The 21,624-nt window shown below is 48.5% G+C and overlaps 1 protein-coding gene across 2 annotated transcripts in view; it reads left to right on the plus strand.

Annotated features, from left to right (window-relative positions):
• Window positions 1-10,422: 10,422 nt before the first annotated feature.
• The window catches only part of LOC137378433 (cytochrome c oxidase subunit 4 isoform 1, mitochondrial-like), a 115,791-nt gene continuing 104,589 nt past the window's right edge, over window positions 10,423-21,624 (plus strand). Inside the window, exon 1 of one of the 2 annotated variants that reach the window (XM_068048764.1) lies at window positions 10,423-10,530. The gene's annotated coding sequence lies outside the window, so the exon portion shown is untranslated. Of the gene's footprint in view, window positions 10,541-21,624 lie in introns of both variants that reach the window. The other variant, XM_068048763.1, reaches the window with a different exon arrangement.

Below are 21,624 nucleotides of genomic sequence, written 5' to 3' on the forward strand. Positions count from 1 at the left end.
CAGTCTATATGCAGATTGAAGTCACCCATGTATTTACCATGCCACATGCTTCTCTAATTTCCTGATTAATACTATGCCTCACACTACCACTACTATTGGGTGACCTATAACCAACTCCTACCAATGTTTGCTGCCCCTTGCTGTTTTTTTCCACTCAAACAGATTCCACATTTTGTTCTTCTGATCTGAGATCCTCCCTTACTAATGTACTGATCCCATCCCTTATTATCAGTGCAACACCACCTTCATTTCCTTTTTGCCTGTCCTTCCCAAATGTTATATATCCTTGAATATTCAGTTCCCAGTCTTGGTCACCCTGTAGCCACGTTTCCATAATGGCAATTAGATCATATCCATTTACCTCTGTTTGGGCCTTTAAATCATCTACCTTGTTGCAAATGTTGCATGCATTCAGGTAGAGTGCCCTTAACCTTGTCTTCTTGACATTCTGCATTCTAAATCTGGTTGATGCTTGCCTTTGTTTTGCCTGCATTCTAATGTCACTTGCTACTTTTCTACCTCCTGTTACCAGCTTTACTTCCTTCCGATTTGAGCTACCCCTCAGGTTCCCATCCTCCTGACAAGCTAGTTTAAACTCTCCCTAACAGCACTAGCAAATCTCCCTGCGAGGATATTAGTTCCAGTCCTGTTACGGTGTAGCCTGTCCATCTCGTACAGGTCCCACCTGCCCCAGAATCAGTCCCAATGCCTCAGAAATCTGATGCCCTCCCTCCTACACCAAATCTCCAGCCACATGTTCAATTGATCAATCCTCCTATTCCTATGCTCACTAGCACATGGCAGTGGGAATAATCCTGAGATTACTGCTTTGGAGGTCCTGCTTTTTAATTTCATTCCTATCTCCCTAAAATCTGCTTTCAGGACCTCATCCCTCTTTCTACCTATGTCATTGGTACCAATGTGGACCACGACCTCTGGCTGTTCACCCTCCCCCAGAAGGATATCATGGAGACGCTCAGTGACATCCTTGACCCTGGCACCAGGGAGGCAACAAACCATCCTGGAGTCACGTTTACTGCCACAGAAATGCTTGTCTGATACCCGACTATCGAATCGCCTATCACTATTGCTCTTCCACTTTTCTTCCTCCCTTCCTGCGCAATTGAGCCACCCGTGGTGCCACAGACTTTGCTCTGGCTGCACTCCCCTGAGGAACCATCACCCTCACCAGTATCCAAAATGGAAAACTGATTAGCAAGCAAGGTAGACTCGGGACTCCTGCACTGCCTGCCTGGTTCTGTTGGACTGCCTGGCATCACCCATTCCCTCTCTGCCTGCATGCTCCTAACCTGCGGTGTGATTACATCCCTAAACGTGCTATCCATGTAGTCCTCTGCCTCGTGGATGCACAACAGTGGCTCCAGCCACCGCTCGAGCTCCGAAACCCAGAGCTTAAGCTTCTGCAGCCGGTGGCACTTTTGCAGATGTATTAGTCTGGGACACGTGGTGCGTGCATGATTTCCCACATACCACAGGACCTACATTCTACTTGTCCAAGCTGACCTGCCATAACATAATTTTTAAAACTTTTTATTACGATGAGAAGTAAAATAACTTACCAGCTACTGACCAATCAACTTTGTCCGCTGTACCGAAGAGAGAAGCAGCTATTGGAGGCTGAAAAAGGTGGAAGAAAGAAAGAAAGGAGCCCCTCCCTCACTCACAAAACTTCCTCCTTAATACTCTGTGCCCTCCAGCAGCACGGAGAGTCCGCTCAATTTATTCTCTGAAAACAATGTTGTGTCAGCTCTGCTTCGTAATTAACCAGCTCCAGCTACTCTCAGAGTGTTAGTTTACCCCTGTTTAAAACTGCAAGAAACCTAACCTACCTCTTAAATGAAACAAGAATTTCAATTAATTGCTAGATGTAAAGAAAACAAAAACTAGTCTTGAGAGATTAACCCTTAAAATTCACTCACTTACCAAACTCCCTTCTTCACATGCAGTGCAGACCAATGAGTTAGAGTGTTAAGTATAATAAACTTACCTCGTTCTTGTTTAAACTCAAGAAAATCTGTCCAATTGGTTCTTTCATGATCACAGTAAAGGAAAAAGGTGAAACACTCATTGAGGTGGTAAGCACAACCACTGTTCAAAAGGGATAAACCCTGTTGCTGTCAAATAAGAGGAAGGAGCCTGAGACTCCCTTCTCACCTGGCCTTAACAAGAGTTTGTGGAGGGTTGTAGAGCTGGAGGAGATTATAGAGTTGGAATAGGTGAGTCCATGGAGGGATTTGAGCATGAGGATGAGAATTTTAAAATGGAAGTGTTGCCAGACCAGAAGCCAACATAGATCAGCAAGCACAGAGGTTTTGGGCGAACAGGACATGGTGTGAGTTAGGATACAGAATTTTGGATGAGCTTAAGTTTATGGAGGGTGGAAGATGAGAGGACAACCATGAGCAAATTGGAATAGTCCAGACTGGAGGTAACAAAAGCCGCAGGAGGAATTCAGCTGCAGATAAACGGGCAGGAACAGAGATGGGTGATGTTACAGAGGTAAAAGTAGGCAGTCTTTGTGATGGCCTGTATATGGGGTCAGAAGCTCAGCTCATGGTCAGATAGGAAGCTGAGATTGTGAACAGTCTGGTCTAGCCTGAGAGGGTGGCCCGTTGGGGTTAAGAATTGGGGGCTAGGGAACAGAGCAGGGATCGGCAACATGTCCGTACACGGACACTAGTGTCCGTGGTTAAAAAACTTTTAAGGTCTGTGGTTTTCATCTGGCCAGCCAATCCTCTGTCTGACAGCGGGGTGCCCATGGCTTGGCTTTGATTGATGACTGTCCTATTGAAGTGTACAGGCGGAGGCAGGACCTGTGTCTGACGGATGGCAGCCGCCTGTCTGTGATTGCTTAATGTCTGTGACTGACAGCGAGTTACCCAAGTGGAATATGCACTGGATGGAGCTTTGCAGCGCAGGTTCACTGGGATTGGCTGACCCTGCTGTGCAGGGAGTGAGCAGGAATGGTTGCTGCAGGAGAGAGGGAGAGAGAGGCTGAAGGAAGAGCAGGAAATGGGCCAACACACAGCCAGATGCAGGGCACGGAGTGGAGGTTGCACGCTGAGAGTCAGGCGGCCCTTTAAACAAGCACCGGCCCAGGGAGGAGGGGAGAGGGGGATGGACATGGGGGCGGGTGGGGGGGCAGACAGATATGGACACAGAGTGGGACAGAGGGGGGATAGACAGAGAGGGGGGAGAGGTGTATGGACACAGAGTGGGATGGGGGGATGGACGCTGAGAGGAGAGGGTGATAGACATGAAGGAGGATGGGCACAGAGGGAGAGATGGACACGGAGAGGGGGATGGACACAGAGTGGGGAAGAGGGGATGGACACGGGGATGGACACGGGGAAGAAGGGGAGATGGACACAGAGTGGGGAAGAGGGGATGGACACGGGGAAGAAGGGGAGATGGACCAGAGTCTGGAGAGGGGATGGACACAGAGGGGGATGGACATGGGGGCGGGTGGGGGGGTGCAGACAGATATGGACACAGAGTGGGACAGAGGGGGGATAGACAGAGAGGGGGGGAGAGGTGTATGGACACAGAGTGGGATGGGGGGATGGACGCTGAGGGGAGAGGGTGATAGACATGAAGGAGGATGGGCACAGAGGGAGAGATGGACACGGAGAGGGGGATGGACACAGAGTGGGGAAGAGGGGATGGACACAGAGGGGAGAAGGGGAGATGGACACAGAGGGGAGAAGGGGAGATGGGCACAGAGGGGAGAAGGGGATGGACACAGAGGGGAGAAGGGGATGGACACAGAGGGGAGAAGGGGATGGACACAGAGTGGGGAAGAGGGGATGGACACGGGGAAGAAGGGGAGATGGACACAGAGTCTGGAGAGGGGATGGACACAGAGGGGAGAAGGGGAGATGGACACAGAGGGGAGAAGGGGAGATGGACACAGAGGGGAGAAGGGGATGGACACAGAGGGGAGAAGGGGATGGACACAGAGGGGAGAAGGGGATGGACACAGAGTGGGGAAGAGGGGATGGACACGGGGAAGAAGGGGAGATGGACACAGAGTCTGGAGAGGGGATGGACACAGAGTCTGGAGAGGGGATGGACACAGAGGGGAGAAGGGGAGATGGACACAGAGTCTGGAGAGGGGATGGACACAGAGGGGAGAAGGGGAGATGGACACAGAGGGGAGAAGGGGAGATGGACACAGAGGGGAGAAGGGGATGGACACAGAGGGGAGAAGGGGATGGACACAGAGGGGAGAAGGGGATGGACACAGAGTGGGGAAGAGGGGATGGACACGGGGAAGAAGGGGAGATGGACACAGAGTCTGGAGAGGGGATGGACACAGAGTCTGGAGAGGGGATGGACACAGAGGGGAGAAGGGGAGATGGACACAGAGTCTGGAGAGGGGATGGACACAGAGGGGAGAAGGGGAGATGGACACAGAGGGGAGAAGGGGATGGACACAGAGTCTGGAGAGGGGATGGACACAGAGGGGAGAAGGGGAGATGGACACAGAGTCTGGAGAGGGGATGGACACAGAGGGGAGAAGGGGAGATGGACACAGAGGGGAGAAGGGGATGGACACAGAGTCTGGAGAGGGGATGGACACAGAGGGGAGAAGGGGAGATGGACACAGAGTCTGGAGAGGGGATGGACACAGAGGGGGGAAGAGGGGGATGGACGCAGAGGGGAGAAGGGGAGATGGACACAGAGTCTGGAGAGGGGATGGACACAGAGGGGGGAAGAGGGGGATGGACTCAGAGTGGGGAAGTGGGGGATGGACACAGAGTGGGGAAGTGGGGGATGGACACAGGGGAGAAGGGGAAATGGACTCAGAGTCTGGAGAGGGGGGTGGACACTGTCATGACCAAGGCAGGAGAAATGCACTGTTAATTCACTGTTAGTCCTACTATTCCACAAATCACAGCACATTAATAAATTAAACACTCTATCTGTACCCAGAATAAAGCACACCAAACCAGGTTTCTTTAAACAACAACAACATTAATTATTCATTAGAAAAGGAATAAGTCTTAACTACTAATGAGATATATATATATATATATATGAAAGACTCCTTTGCACACACACATACATTTTTTAAAAACGGTTAACCAGGGGGAAAGGATTTTGGTTTACAGCTGTTTCTTCGGAATTGAAGAAATAATAAAAATAAATCAGTTCGTCACATTCTGGTAGGAAATCTTCGGATGAATGAGGTGTCCCACATTCGAATAGTCGGATGCCACTGGATGTCTCTCCAGGCGAGATTGATGAACAATCTTTGATGGGTAGGTGTTCAAGGTAATTCAACTACAGCAGGAGTCACATAGGTCTTTCAGCAGGGTGTAGCAACAGGTCTGCTCATGACTCACAGCAGCAACACAGCAGTAGAAGCTTCCTTCAGTTTCCAGGATTTTCCAAAACACAGGAGGCAACAGGAACCACATCGGATGCAGGAATTCTTCAGAGACAGGAAGCAATAGGAATCTGCCACCTTTCAAATACATGGTTTCTTTTTAAGAGATGCAAGTCTTCTTTACAGAGAGAGATCTTTTCTCTCGTCCCCAGGCAGGTCAGGTCGAAGTTTCAAATGCCTGCTCTTTATCCAACTCACTGTTTTTTAAAAGTCTAAAATAAAACAAAAAGCCTTCCTGAGCCAATCACATGACCAGACAGAGTCTCTCCAGTCAGTCAAAGTGTTGCAGTTAGGAGGTCAAACCCCCTTGCTGTTTCCTTAAAACTGCTTGTTTCTTATTCTTGTATACAAAGTCAACATCCAAAAATTCCAGCTATTTGCAGGTGTTCAAGTCCAAGGAAAATTCTTGTTTCAGTTTTGAAAACACACAGGAGTTAAGCTTTTAGTACAAAAATAAAATCTTTTGTAACAACACAGAGGGGGATAGACACCAAGAGGGAGGAGAGAGAGACCATGATCAATCCTGACAGATGAACATCTATCTGAATTTTCTGCGTCGTGATATCAAGTGTGTGGACAGACATTGACTACTTGTGCAAGCAAAAACAATGCCAGGTATCTCACTAAATAGGGAGAAATGTATTTTAAATCAGACTATGTTTTGATGGCATTATGTTGTCCATACACTTTATATACAGATTAATTGCCCCATGTCCGCAGCTGAGTCACTAATTCTGCCAAATGTTTGTGTTGCAACATGTTGGTGCCTATCCCTGGAACAGAGTTTGTGGTGGGGACCAAAGACAATGGCTTTGGTCTCACGCAATGTTTAATTGGAAAAAATTGTGGCTCATTCAGAAGTGGTATGGGACAAGCAGTCTGATAAAACAGTGGCAGTGGAGAGGTCGAGGACGCTAGAAGATTATACATGGAGGAGTTATATTATGTACCATCAGGAGTTACATACAATTACAGAAAAACTGCTTCAGTTCACAGAATCACAGAATAATACAGTGCAGAAGAGGCCCTTCGGCCCATCGAGTCTGCACCGATGCATTAAAGACACCTGACCTGTCTACCTAATCCCATTTGCCAGCACTTGGCCCATAGCCTTGAATGTTATGACGTGCCAAGTGCTCATCCAGGTACTTTTTAAAGGATGTGAGGCAACCTGCCTCTACCACCCTCCCAGTCAGGGCATTCCAGACCGTCACCACCCTCTGGGTAAAAAAGTTCTTCCTCAAATCCCCCTTAAACCTTCTGCCCCTCACCTTAAACTTGTGTCCCCTAGTAACTGACCCTTCAACTCAGGGGAACAGCTGCTCCCTGTCCACCCTGTCCATGCCCCTCATAATCTTGTACACCTTGATCAGGTCACCCCTCAATCTTCTCTGCTCCAGCGAAAACAACCCAAGCCTTTCCAACCTCTCTTCATAGCTTAAGTGTTCCATCCCAGGCACCATCCTGGTGAATCGCCTCTGCACCCCCTCCAGTGCAATCACATCCTTCCTATAATGTGGTGACCAGAATTGCACACAGTACTGCAGCTGTGGCCTTACCAAAGTTCTATACAACTCCAACATGACCTCCCTGCTTTTGTAATCTGTGCCACAATTGATAAAGGCAAGTGTCCCATATGCCTTTTTCACCACCCTATTAACCTGCCCTTCTGCCTTCAGAGATCTATGGACAAATACGCCAAGGTCCCTTTGTTCCTCGGAACTTCCCAGTGTCAGGCCACTCATTGAATACTTCCGTGTCACATTACTCCTTCCAAAGTGTATCACGTCACACTTTTCAGGGTTAAATTCCATCTGTCACTTTTCTGCCCATTTGACCATCCCGTCAATATCTTCCTGTAACCCAAGACACTCAACCTCACTGTTAACCACTCGGCCAATCTTTGTGTCATCCGCGAACTTACTGATCCTACCCCCCACATTGCCATTTATATATACAACATAGATGACTAACAATCAGGGACCCAGCACAGATCCCTGTGGTACACCACTGGACACTGGCTTCCAGTCACTAAAACAGCCGTCTGTCATCACTCTCCGTCTCCTACAGCTAAGCCAATTTTGAATCCACCTTATCAAGCTACCTTGTATCCCATGTGCATTTGCTTTCTTGAAAGGTCTCCCATGTGGGACCTTGTCAAAGGCTTTGCTGAAATCCATGTAAACTACATCGACTGCACTACCCTCATCTACACACCTGGTCACATGCTCAAAAAATTCAATCAAATTTCTTAGACATGACCTCCCTCTGACAAAGCCATGCTGACTATTCCTAATCAAATTTTGCCTCTCCAAGTGCAGATAGATTCTCTCCTTCAGAATTTTCTCCAATAGTTTCCCTACCACTGATGTGAGACTCACTGGTCTGTAGTTCCCTGGCTTATTTCTACAACCTTTATCTGGCATTGATCTAAATAAAATTTGCAGTAAAACTGGGTAGACTTTCTTGAAGGTATGTGGCTCAGTGGGTAGCACTCTCTGCTCTGAGCCAGAAGTTAAATCCAACTCCAGAGAATTAAGGATATAATCCAGGTTGACACTTTAATGCAGTACTGAAAGATTGCCGCAGGCTTGGAGGAGCTGTAACAGATTCCATGGCACTATTTTGAAAGCGTGGTGGGGGGGGAGGGGGAGGTTTTCCTGGTATCCTGCCCAGTATTTATCCCTTAACCAACATCACATTTTCATGATCACATTGCTGTTTGTGTGACTGTTTGCAAATGAACTGATATGTTTCCTGCATTACAGCAGTGACTGAAGTTCAACATTTGGCTGTAAACCGCCTTGGGTCATCCAGAAAGGCGTTATAGAAAATGCCTTTCTTTAAATGAGCCCACACATCTGTTTGCTTCCTGGATCCAGCTGCAAGTGAACAGTTAGTTGGAGGGTCTCTTTTGATATTACTGTTTTGAGGAAATGGGTGAGGTGCTAAATGAGTACTTTGCATCAGTATTCACCAAGGAGAAGGACTTGGTGGATGATGAGCCTAAGGAAGGGAGTACAGATAGTCTCAGTCATCTCATTATCAAAAAGGAGTAGGTGTTGGGTGTCTTGCAAAGCATTAAGGTAGATAAGTCCCCAGGGCCTGATGGGATCTACCCTAGAATACTGAGGGAGGCAAGGGAAGAAATTGCTGGGGCCTTGACAGAAATCTTTGCATCCTCATTGGCTACAGGTGAGGTCCCAGAGGACTGGAGAATAGCCAATGTTGTTCCTTTGTTGAAGAAGGGTGGTAAGGATAATCCAGGAAATTATAGGCCGGTGAGCCTTACGTCAGTGGTAGGGAAACTATTAGAGAGGATTCTTCGGGACAGGATTTACTCCCATTTGGAAAGAAACAAACTTATTAGCGAGAGACAGCATGGATTTGTGAAGGGGAGGTCATGTCTTACTAATTTGATTGAGTTTTTTGAGGAAGTGACGAAGATGATTGATGAGGGAAGGGTGGTGGATGTTGTCTATATGGACTTTAGTAAAGCCTTTGACAAGGTCCCGCATGGCAGACTGGTGCAAAAGGTGAAGTCACACAGGATCAGAGGTGAGCTGGCAAGATGGATACAAAACTGGCTCGGTCACAGAAGACAAAGGGTAACAGTGGATGGGTGTTTTTCTGAATGGAGGGATGTGGCTAGTGGTGTTCCGCAGGGATCAGTGCTGGGACCTTTGCTGTTTGTAATATAAATGATTTGGAGGAAAATGTAGCTGGTCTGATTAGTAAGTTTGCGGACGACACAAAGGTTGGTGGAGTTGCGGATAATGATGAGGATTGTCAGAGGATATAGCAGGATATAGATCGGTTGGAGACTTGGGCGGAGAAATGACAGATGGAGTTTAATCCGGACAAATGTGAGGTAATGCATTTTGGAAGGTCTAATGCAGGTGGGAGGTATACAGTAAATGGCAGAACCCTTAGGAGTATTGACAGGCAGAGAGATCTGGGCGTACAGGTCCACAGGTCACTGAAAGTGGCAACGCAGGTGGATAAGGTAGTCAAGAAGGCATACGGCATGCTTGTCTTCATCGGTCGGGGCACAGAGTATAAAAATTGGCAAGTCATGTTGCAGCTGTACAGAACCTTAGTTAGGCCACACTTAGAATATTGCGTGCAATTCTGGTCGCCAGAAGGACGTGGAGGCTTTGGAGAGGGTACAGAGGAGGTTTACCAGGATGTTGTCTGGTCCGGAGGGCATTAGCTATGAGGAGAGGTTGGAAAAACTCGGATTGTTTTCACTGGAACGACGGAGGTGGAGGGGCGACATGATAGAGGTTTACAAAGTTATGAGTGACATGGACAGAGTGGATAATCAGAAGTTTTTTCCCAGGGTGGAAGAGTCAGTTACTAGGGGACATAGGTTTAAGGTGCGAGGGGCAAAGTTTAGAGGGGATGTGTGAGGCAAGTTTTTTACACAGAGGGTGGTGAGTGCCTGGAACTTGCTGCCAGGGGAGGTGGTGGAAGCAGATACGATAGCGACGTTTAAGAGACATCTTGACAAATATATGAATAGGAAGGGAATAGAGGGATACAGTCCCCGGAAGTGCAGAAGGTGTTTGTTTAGGCAGGCATCAACGGCGCAGGCTTGGAGGGCCGAATGGCCTGTTCCTGTGCTGTACTGTTCTTTGAGGGCCTGCCTATTCTCTCCACGATGTTGCCTGATTTGTTCAGTGTTTTCTGTTTGAGATTTCCAGGATCTGCAATATTTCGCTTATTGTTTGTACATCACAGATAATTGAAGTGTTAAACGATGAGATGGTAATTCTGGGTGAGTGGCCAGCCTGCAGGTTTGAGCTCAGTACACTGCATTCAGCTCCCTGTTTGAAACTGCAGTCTGGCCATGGTGCGGGGCCAAGTTGGCGAGAGGCCAGAACTCTTGGACAGCCCGGGGGGGGGAGTCGGATCCGAAGACCCCAAACTACGTTGGAAAGTATCCGGCAACCCTGAGCCGCGGAGCCGGGGGGTTGGTGAAAAGTTTGGGAAAGTTTTTGGAAAGTTTTGTGCTGACCACTCCCATGATGCTGCATTCAATCTTGGCACCAGTCGCCTATTTGTGAAGCAGACAGCAAGCGGTGGGATCAGCCGGTACAGCACAGCACAACACGGTACGGCACGGTAAGGAGAGTAGGCGGCCTGGGGAAATAGCAGAGCTCACCGAGCCAGCGGGACAGTGAAGGTTCTGGGTCCCGACTAATGCTGTCTGGGTCCGAACAAACTGCCCCCAGTTCTCTGCCTTTAGAGGTCAGAAGGGACACGGTTTGTTTTTCCTCTCTCTGCCATTAATAGATCAGACTCCGAGTGACACAACATAAAAACTACAGCTAAGAGTGAGCCCATGTCCTATCGGAATGAGGAGAGAGTGAGATAGGGGGCAATGGACAGAGAGAGACTGAGACGGGGAAATGGACAGCGAGAGAGAGGGGTGCGATGAGAAGAGAGAGGGGATGAGCAGAGGGAGAGGTGGGAATAAGGAGAGGGGGAAGAATGAGCAGAGAGAGTAAAAGGGGGGATGAGGACAGAATGAGTGGAGGAAATGAAAAGAGAAGGGTTACTGAAGCGAGGCAGAGGGAGGAATGAAGAGAGGGAGGGGAGAATGAAGAGAGAGAAGGGGAATGAAAGGGAGAAATGAAGAGGGAGACAGAGGGTAGAATGTAGAGAGAGGGAGGGGGAAAAAGGGAAAGAGAGAGGGAACGAAGGGAAAGAGGGGAGTACGAAAAGAGAAAGAAGAAAAAGAAAGAAATGGAGAAGAGGGGGGAATGACAATAGAGAGAGGGAGGGGGAATGGATAGAGAGAGGGCGAGGGAATGAAGATAGCGAGAGGGAAATGAAAAGAAAGAGGGGAATGAAGAGAGGGGGGATATGAAGAGAGAGATGAGCAGAGAGAGAAGGGGGAATGAGCAGTGTTTTATGGCTAGGTTTCAAGGAGTGTGGATGGTTCCCACTATTCACCTCCCAACTGAACACAATCGTACTTTGTTTAAAATGGTGAGTTAGCCTCTGAGTGTTTTTTAAGGCCAAATAAATAGGTTAAGCAAAAGATAACTATTTTTACACAATTCCCTAAATGGTCGCAACTGCACTCACACCCACATACACACACTCTAGACAGATAGAGAGGAAAAGGGCAAGTGGTTTGAAGTTGAGTAGGTGTTTGGGGTTCACGTTAAACCTGTTGAATCTTCTCAGAGGACAGTTTCTTTTAAGGTTGCAGGCTTGGGTGTTTGTAGTTTTCTGGTGGTAAAGACTTCAGACTGGAGGTGGTGGTCACTTTCAGTTCTCTGCTGCACCAAGTTGAAGTGTAGAATTTGTAGCAGGACTCCTTCCTTGTTTTGGCTGGTCTTCTTTTCACAACCCTTGGCTGGACTGCTTTTCTGTGATGTTCTTGTGAGCTGTCCCTTTCTCTCTCTTTCCAGAGTTACCTTTTAAGGTAAATTTTACAAGGGTTAACTTTCGGTCCGAGCTGGGCTGTATAATGGTCTTGATGATGGCTCCATTCTGAGGAGATGAGGGTGCTTCACACTCCATTGCAATGGAGGTTATTCAGAGACAAAAAGTCTGAGAAAGGTCTTGTCTCATTGTTTTTGAGTGTAGCTCACATCCAGGTCTGATTATCTGTCTCATTTCCATGCAGACGGGGCTTAATTGGTTTTCAGTCTTAGTAGACATGGATATGGATTTGAGTGGAAGAGACGCTGAGGTTCATGTGTCTTTGTCCTCTATTTTGTTGACAGCACATGTACCAGTCTCTTTAAAATTGTTCCAATTTTTTTATAACTCTTCAGTTTGGTTCTGTATTTTCAACACTGCAGTTCTCGTAAGCATGACAAAAGAGAGGGGGGCAACGAGCAGAGAGAGAGAGAGAGTGGGAATGAGCAGAGAGAGAGAGTGGGAATGAGCAGAGAGAGAGAGAGTGGGAATGAGCAGAGAGAGAGAGAGTGGGAATGAGCAGAGAGAGAGAGAGTGGGAATGAGCAGAGAGAGAGAGAGTGGGAATGAGCAGAGAGAGAGAGAGTGGGAATGAGCAGAGAGAGAGAGAGTGGGAATGAGCAGAGAGAGAGAGTGTGGGAATGAGCAGAGAGAGAGAGAGTGGGAATGAGCAGAGAGAGAGAGAGTGGGAATGAGCAGAGAGAGAGAGAGTGGGAATGAGCAGAGAGAGAGAGAGTGGGAATGAGCAGAGAGAGAGAGAGTGGGAATGAGCAGAGAGAGAGAGAGTGGGAATGAGCAGAGAGAGAGAGAGTGGGAATGAGCAGAGAGAGAGAGAGTGGGAATGAGCAGAGAGAGAGAGAGTGGGAATGAGCAGAGAGAGAGAGAGTGGGAATGAGCAGAGAGAGAGAGAGTGGGAATGAGCAGAGAGAGAGAGAGTGGGAATGAGCAGAGAGAGAGAGAGTGGGAATGAGCAGAGAGAGAGAGAGTGGGAATGAGCAGAGAGAGAGAGAATGGGAATGAGCAGAGAGAGAGAGAGTGGGAATGAGCAGAGAGAGAGAGAGTGGGAATGAGCAGAGAGAGAGAGAGTGGGAATGAGCAGAGAGAGAGAGAGTGGGAATGAGCAGAGAGAGAGAGAGTGGGAATGAGCAGAGAGAGAGAGAGTGGGAATGAGCAGAGAGAGAGAGAGTGGGAATGAGCAGAGAGAGAGAGAGTGGGAATGAGCAGAGAGAGAGAGAGTGGGAATGAGCAGAGAGAGAGAGAGTGGGAATGAGCAGAGAGAGAGAGAGTGGGAATGAGCAGAGAGAGAGAGAGTGGGAATGAGCAGAGAGAGAGAGAGTGGGAATGAGCAGAGAGAGAGAGAGTGGGAATGAGCAGAGAGAGAGAGAGTGGGAATGAGCAGAGAGAGAGAGAGTGGGAATGAGCAGAGAGAGAGAGAGTGGGAATGAGCAGAGAGAGAGAGAGTGGGAATGAGCAGAGAGAGAGAGAGTGGGAATGAGCAGAGAGAGAGAGAGTGGGAATGAGCAGAGAGAGAGAGAGTGGGAATGAGCAGAGAGAGAGAGAGTGGGAATGAGCAGAGAGAGAGAGAGTGGGAATGAGCAGAGAGAGAGAGAGTGGGAATGAGCAGAGAGAGAGAGAGTGGGAATGAGCAGAGAGAGAGAGAGTGGGAATGAGCAGAGAGAGAGAGAGAGAGAGAGTGGGAATGAGCAGAGAGAGAGAGAGAGTGGGAATGAGCAGAGAGAGAGAGAGAGAGAGAGTGGGAATGAGCAGAGAGAGAGAGAGAGAGAGTGGGAATGAGCAGAGAGAGAGAGTGGGAATGAGCAGAGAGAGAGAGTGGGAATGAGCAGAGAGAGAGAGAGAGAGTGGGAATGAGCAGAGAGAGAGAGAGAGAGTGGGAATGAGCAGAGAGAGAGAGAGAGTGGGAATGAGCAGAGAGAGAGAGTGGGAATGAGCAGAGAGAGAGAGAGAGAGCGGGAATGAGCAGAAAGAGAGAGAGAGAGAGCGGGAATGAGCAGAAAGAGAGAGAGAGAGAGCGGGAATGAGCAGAAAGAGAGAGAGAGAGAGCGGGAATGAGCTGAGAGAGAGAGAGAGAGAGCGGGAATGAGCTGAGAGAGAGAGAGAGAGAGCGGGAATGAGCAGAGAGAGAGAGAGAGAGCGGGAATGAGCAGAGAGAGAGAGAGAGAGAGAGTGGGAATGAGCAGAGAGAGAGAGAGTGGGAATGAGCAGAGAGAGAGAGAGAGAGAGTGGGAATGAGCAGAGAGAGAGAGAGAGAGAGTGGGAATGAGCAGAGAGAGAGAGAGAGAGAGAGTGGGAATGAGGAGAGAGAGAGAGAGAGAGAGTGGGAATGAGCAGAGAGAGAGAGAGAGAGTGGGAATGAGCAGAGAGAGAGAGAGAGAGTGGGAATGAGCAGAGAGAGAGAGAGTGGGAATGAGCAGAGAGAGAGAGAGAGTGGGAATGAGCAGAGAGAGAGAGAGAGTGGGAATGAGCAGAGAGAGAGAGAGAGAGTGGGAATGAGCAGAGAGAGAGAGAGAGAGTGGGAATGAGCAGAGAGAGAGAGAGAGAGAGAGAGTGGGAATGAGCAGAGAGAGAGAGAGAGAGAGTGGGAATGAGCAGAGAGAGAGAGAGAGAGTGGGAATGAGCAGAGAGAGAGAGAGAGTGGGAATGAGCAGAGAGAGAGAGAGAGTGGGAATGAGCAGAGAGAGAGAGAGAGTGGGAATGAGCAGAGAGAGAGAGAGAGAGTGGGAATGAGCAGAGAGAGAGAGAGAGTGGGAATGAGCAGAGAGAGAGAGAGAGAGAGAGAGAGAGAGTGGGAATGAGCAGAGAGAGAGAGCGGGAATGAGCAGAGAGAGAGAGAGCGGGAATGAGCAGAGAGAGAGAGAGCGGGAATGAGCAGAGAGAGAGAGAGCGGGAATGAGCAGAGAGAGAGAGAGCGGGAATGAGCAGAGAGAGAGAGAGCGGGAATGAGCAGAGAGAGAGAGAGCGGGAATGAGCAGAGAGAGAGAGAGCGGGAATGAGCAGAGAGAGAGAGAGCGGGAATGAGCAGAGAGAGAGAGAGCGGGAATGAGCAGAGAGAGAGAGAGCGGGAATGAGCAGAGAGAGAGAGAGCGGGAATGAGCAGAAAGAGAGAGAGCGGGAATGAGCAGAAAGAGAGAGAGCGGGAATGAGCAGAAAGAGAGAGAGCGGGAATGAGCAGAAAGAGAGAGAGAGAGAGAGCGGGAATGAGCAGAAAGAGAGAGAGAGAGAGAGCGGGAATGAGCAGAAAGAGAGAGAGAGAGAGCGGGAATGAGCAGAAAGAGAGAGAGAGAGAGCGGGAATGAGCAGAAAGAGAGAGAGAGAGAGCGGGAATGAGCAGAAAGAGAGAGAGAGAGAGCGGGAATGAGCAGAAAGAGAGAGAGAGAGAGCGGGAATGAGCAGAAAGAGAGAGAGAGAGAGCGGGAATGAGCAGAAAGAGAGAGAGAGAGAGCGGGAATGAGCAGAAAGAGAGAGAGAGAGAGCGGGAATGAGCAGAAAGAGAGAGAGAGAGAGAGCGGGAATGAGCAGAAAGAGAGAGAGAGAGAGCGGGAATGAGCAGAGAGAGAGAGAGAGCGGGAATGAGCAGAGAGAGAGAGAGAGCGGGAATGAGCAGAGAGAGAGAGAGAGCGGGAATGAGCAGAGAGAGAGAGAGAGCGGGAATGAGCAGAGAGAGAGAGAGAGCGGGAATGAGCAGAGAGAGAGAGAGAGCGGGAATGAGCAGAGAGAGAGAGAGAGCGGGAATGAGCAGAGAGAGAGAGAGAGAGCGGGAATGAGCAGAGAGAGAGAGAGAGAGCGGGAATGAGCAGAGAGAGAGAGAGAGAGCGGGAATGAGCAGAGAGAGAGAGAGAGAGCGGGAATGAGCAGAGAGAGAGAGAGAGAGAGCGGGAATGAGCAGAGAGAGAGAGAGAGAGCGGGAATGAGCAGAGAGAGAGAGAGAGCGGGAATGAGCAGAGAGAGAGAGAGCGGGAATGAGCAGAGAGAGAGAGAGCGGGAATGAGCAGAGAGAGAGAGAGCGGGAATGAGCAGAGAGAGAGAGAGCGGGAATGAGCAGAGAGAGAGCGAGTGAGCGGGAATGAGCAGAGAGAGAGCGAGTGAGCGGGAATGAGCAGAGAGAGAGCGAGTGAGCGGGAATGAGCAGAGAGAGAGCGAGTGAGCGGGAATGAGCAGAGAGAGAGCGAGTGAGCGGGAATGAGCAGAGAGAGAGAGAGAGAGAGCGGGAATGAGCAGAGAGAGAGAGAGAGAGCGGGAATGAGCAGAGAGGGAGAGAGAGAGCGGGAATGAGCAGAGAGGGAGAGAGAGAGCGGGAATGAGCAGAGAGGGAGAGAGAGAGCGGGAATGAGCAGAGAGGGAGAGAGAGAGCGGGAATGAGCAGAGAGGGAGAGAGAGAGCGGGAATGAGCAGAGAGGGAGAGAGAGAGCGGGAATGAGCAGAGAGGGAGAGAGAGAGCGGGAATGAGCAGAGAGGGAGAGAGAGAGCGGGAATGAGCAGAGAGGGAGAGAGAGAGCGGGAATGAGCAGAGAGGGAGAGAGAGAGCGGGAATGAGCAGAGAGGGAGAGAGAGAGCGGGAATGAGCAGAGAGAGAGAGAGCGGGAATGAGCAGAGAGAGAGAGAGAGGGAATGAGCAGAGAGAGAGAGAGAGGGAATGAGCAGAGAGAGAGAGAGTGGGAATGAGCAGAGAGAGAGAGAGAGTGGGAATGAGCAGAGAGAGAGAGAGAGTGGGAATGAGCAGAGAGAGAGAGAGAGTGGGGATGAGCAGAGAGAGAGAGAGAGTGGGGATGAGCAGAGAGAGAGAGAGAGTGGGGATGAGCAGAGAGAGAGAGAGAGAGTGGGGATGAGCAGAGAGAGAGAGAGAGAGTGGGAATGAGCAGAGAGAGAGAGAGAGAGTGGAAATGAGCAGAGAGAGAGAGCGGGAATGAGCAGAAAGAGAGCGGGAATGAGCAGAGAGAGAGAGAGAGAGAGAGAGAGCGGGAATGAGCAGAGTGAGAGAGAGAGCGGGAATGAGCAGAGAGAGAGAGAGCGGGAATGAGCAGAGAGAGAGAGAGCGGGAATGAGCAGAGAGAGAGAGAGAGCGGGAATGAGCAGAGAGAGAGAGAGAGCGGGAATGAGCAGAGAGAGAGAGAGAGCGGGAATGAGCAGAGAGAGAGAGAGAGCGGGAATGAGCAGAGAGAGAGAGAGAGAGAGAGAGCGGGAATGAGCAGAGAGAGAGGAATGAAGAGAGGTGGGGGGGGAATGAACAGAGAGCGTAGGACGAATAAACAGCGAGAAAGAGGAATGAAAAGAGAGGGATGGACAAATGAAAAGAGGGGGCTATGATCAGAGAGGGGAAGAATGGATAGAGTGAGGAAGGGCAATGGACAGAGAAATCAAGATGGGAATGGATTAAAAGTGAGTGGAGAATGAACAGAGAGAGAAAGAGGAATGGATAGAGAGCGATGGGAATCAGCATGAAAAGAGGTAATGAGAGAGAACGAGGAGTGAGGGAATGAGGAAAGAGGAGGGAGAGGGGGAATGAGAATGCGGAGAGAGTCTACATGAGTGTGCAAAAATTATTTGCAGAGAATGAGTGAAAAGACTGGAGAATGACAGGGGTGCTGAGTATGGAGGAAGTCTTGTAAATGGGTGGATTGTGGAAGACAGGCTGACAGAGAGAGAGTCGATAATGTACAACATTTTGTATAATGTGCTGTGCAACAGTTCTGAGATCTGTCCTATTTGAGAGTGCAGGAACTTGCAGAACTGGAATAACAAAGGATTCACTCACATACCAGTTGTTGCTTGGTGGGACAGCACTCTTTGGTCTGCCTGAAACTTGCTGGTCTTCCAGTGCAAAGAGTTGTCCACGACCGAGTGTTGCAGACTGGCACTTTCTAAGGTCCAGGACTAAGTGCTGAGGGACACGGTAAAGCTTGGAGCAGCCGCCGCAATTGCTCAGTGGGGAAAGACCACTGTGTGAGGTCCTCATGCCATAGTGAACTAAGGGGCTGGACCCATGGGAAACCCCCTCGGGCTGTATACACAAAATATAGGTTTGCTGTAAAATGTACATGGCATGTAAAATGGAATGGGAGGGTTGTGAGACAACTCACTCCTGTATTGAAGAAAACTGATTTCCTTTGCATTTTTTGGAATGTCAACTTGGTGCTGTTTTGATCTGTTTTGTAATGCATTTTTTACAGATTTTTTAATGAATAAAGTGTATTTTTGAAAAAAAAAACAGCTGTTGCTTGGTGGGATAGCAGCGTCGAATCGAGCTTTGCAATCATTTGTCAAAGGACAGGAAGGGAGGTTTGTCATCTTATCTTGTGATACATCGTCTCACTTTCTGGCACGGTCACATTGTCACAAGGCACAGGAGCATTTAAGGTGTCGGACTTTTAAGCTTTTTCTTCTGAGGCATAAGAGGAGGTGATTGAGATAAATCCAAAAGTGATTAGGTGAGACCAGGATTGGGTTTTGAAACACTGAAGATTGTAAACATAGAATTGCAGTACAGAAACAGGTCGTTCAGCTCAACTGGTCTGTGCCAGTGTTTATGCTCTAATTGAGCCTCCTCCCACCCTATCACTCCATCAACATATTTTTCTATTCCTTTCAAAGGCATCTATGCTATTTGCTTCAACTACTCCTTTTGATAGTGTGTTCCATATTCTAACCAGTCTCTTGGTAAAATGTTTCTCCTGAATTGCCTGTTGGATTTATTAGTGACTATCTTATAATTATAGCCTCTAGTTTTGGTTTCCCCCACAGGTGAAAACAACATCTCTATGTCTACCCTTTAAACCCTTCATTCTTTTAAAAGACTTCTATCAGGTCACCCCTTAGTCTTCTGTTTTCTAAAGAGCCCCAGTCTGTTCAGCCTTTCCTAATACTTATAACCTCTCAGTTCTGGTATCATCCGTGTAAATCTTTGTGCACCTTCTCCAGTGCCTCTTTAGCCTTTTTGCAACATGGAGACCAGAACTGTGCACAGTACTCAAAAACCAAGGTTTGATACAAGTTTAACATAACTTCACCGTTTTTCAATACTTTTCCTCTTGAAGTGAACCCCAGTGTTTTGTTTGCATTTTTATGGTCTTGTTAATCTGTGTCACTACTTTAATGATTTACGAATGTGTACCCCAAGATCCCTTTGCTGCTGTTAAGGTTGGCATCCTTCCATCTACAAAAGATGATGGACATGCAGTAAACAATCCATTTAGGTGGGGTGACTTCTCGGTGCACCTTTGCTGATGGCTGTGAAGACCAATCCTTGAGAGACAGGTTCTGCCACAAGTGCTAAATATGAAGTTGCTGAGTCCTGCTGTGAGTTGTTTTTGGTGTTGACTCCTGTTGCCAAGCTGCTGTCGCCACTGGCCATCGTGGTATTGCACACCAGTTCACAGATGTGTCACCATTTCCCTCTTTCGCCAGATAGTGATTCCCAAGTGTGATAGTTGACATTTAGGGCCTTTGTGTCACGCTTGCAAGCATCCTTGAAGCAGAGTTTTTGGTGCCCCACAGGTTGGCCCCAGATACCTCACCATACAGAAGGTGCTTGGGTGTGCGGCCGTCTTCCATCCTGCAGACATGTCCGATCCACTGAAGCTGCCTCTGTTTGATTAGTGCCAACACACTTGGGAGCTCTGCCTTTGAGAGGACTGCCACATTTGTGATTTTGTCCAGCCAGGATATACCCATAATGCACCGCAGACAGTGACGATGGAAATTATTGAGCTTCTTTTCCTGGTAGCTGTAGGTTTCCCATGTTTCACAGCCATACAGCGAGGTTCTGAGAACACAGGCCTTATAAACCATTAGCTTGGTCCTAAGGGTCAGCTTGGTGTTATCCCATGTGCATTTCACAAGTTGGCCAGAGGTGGTAGCTGCTTTCCCAACGTGTGTATCGAGCTCTGCTTCAAGGACAGATTGTCTTTCACTGTGGACCCAAGGTAGCAGAATTTACTAACCACTTCTAGTGGGGTGTTATTTAACATGATCAGGGGCAGAGGTGCAACACATTGACCCATGACCATGGTTTTCTTGATAGTCGAGGAGAACAAGTTACAGGCATGGGAGAGACAGTCCATGAGTCTTTGTAGCTGAGTTTCTGTGTGAGCGACTAGTCCAGTATCATCAGCGTCGAGGAGTTCTCTGATCAGGATGCAATGTGTTTTTGTCTTCACTTTCAGTCTTGATAGATTGTCGAGCTTGCCGTCTGACCTAGTGTGCAAGTAGACTCCTTCCATATCTGCAAGGAAGGCGAAGGTCAGGAGCGTGGAGGAGAAGATGTCAAACAGATTGGGGGCTAATTCACAACCCTGTTTCACTCCATTCTTCACTGTCGGAAGTGGAGCCACCAATCTGTACAGTGCAGTGCATGTTGTCATGGAAGGAATGGATGAGATTGAGGAGCTTCGAAATACTGCCAATTTTTCCCAAAATTTTGTAGAGCCCTGCTATGCTGATGGTGTCAAATGCCTTAGTGAGATCTACGAAAGTGAGGTAAAAGGGTATGCTCTGTTCCCTACACTTCTCCTGTATCTGGCACATGGAGAAGATCATGTCCATTGTAGATGTGCCGGCACAGAAACTGCATTGAGCTTCCAGGTACACTCGGCCTGCAAGTAAATGGAGACTTTTAAGTATGACCCTAGCAAAGGTCTTCCCTGTGATGCCAAGGAGTGAGATCCCCTGTAGTTGTTGCAGTCTCCTCTGTTTTTGTATAGTGTGATGATTTTGGCATCACATATCTCCTGTGGAACAGAGCCTACTTTCCAGCAGAGAAGGAGAAGGTTATAAAGGTGTGGCTATAGATGGAACTTCCGTGCTTGAGCAGTTCGACTGGGATTCTGTCCTTGCCGGGTGCCCTTCTGTTTGCAATGCAGTCTATGGCCTTCTCGAGCTCCAGTGATGAGGGTTCTTCATCTAACTCATCCATGACAGGAAGTTGCGGGACAGCATCAAGCACAGACTGGGAGATATCTGACTCACAGGATTACAGCTCACAGTAGTGTTCAGCCCAGCGGGACATCTGTTTACTTCTGTCGGTGAGTACTTCACCATCTGCCAACTTCAGAGGAGCAACAATGGTGATGGCAGGACCAGGCGCCCTCTTGATCCCTTTGTACAAAGCTCGTAGATTTCTTACATCTACATGTCAATTCTTAAAGTTTATCAATGTCTTTTGCATTTTGTCAATCTTCCTCAGTATTAACTACAGCCTTCAGTTTCATGTCATCTGCAAATTTAGACATTTTACTTTCAATGCACAAGATCATTTTGAGGAAATTGCACAGGTCTTTACACCTGGAGTACTGTGTACAGTTTTGGGCTCCATAACTAATGAAGGATATACTTGTCTTAGAGGCAGTGTTACAAAGGTTCACTGGATTGATTCCTGGGATGAGAGTATTATCCTGTATGGAGAGATTGAGTAGAATGGACCTATACTCTCTGGAGTTTAGAAGAATGAGAGGTGATCTCATTGAAACATATAAGATTCTGAGATGGCTTGACAGGGTAGACACTGAGTTTGTTTCCCCTGGCTGGACCGTCTAGAACAAGGGACCCCGTCGCTGGATAAGGGGATGACCATTTAGGACTGAGATGAGAAATTTCTTCACTCAGGGTTGTGAAACTTTGGAATTCTCTACCCCAGAGGGTTGTGGATGCTCACTCACTGAGTGGACGGAGATTGATGGTTTTTGGTTACTAAGAGAATTCAGGGATATGGGCACAGGGCATGAAGGTGGAATTGAGGTAGAAGATCAGCCATGAATGGTGGAG

The sequence above is a fragment of the Heterodontus francisci genome, chromosome 16 (assembly GCF_036365525.1).
Source record: "Heterodontus francisci isolate sHetFra1 chromosome 16, sHetFra1.hap1, whole genome shotgun sequence".
NCBI lineage: Eukaryota > Metazoa > Chordata > Chondrichthyes > Heterodontiformes > Heterodontidae > Heterodontus > Heterodontus francisci.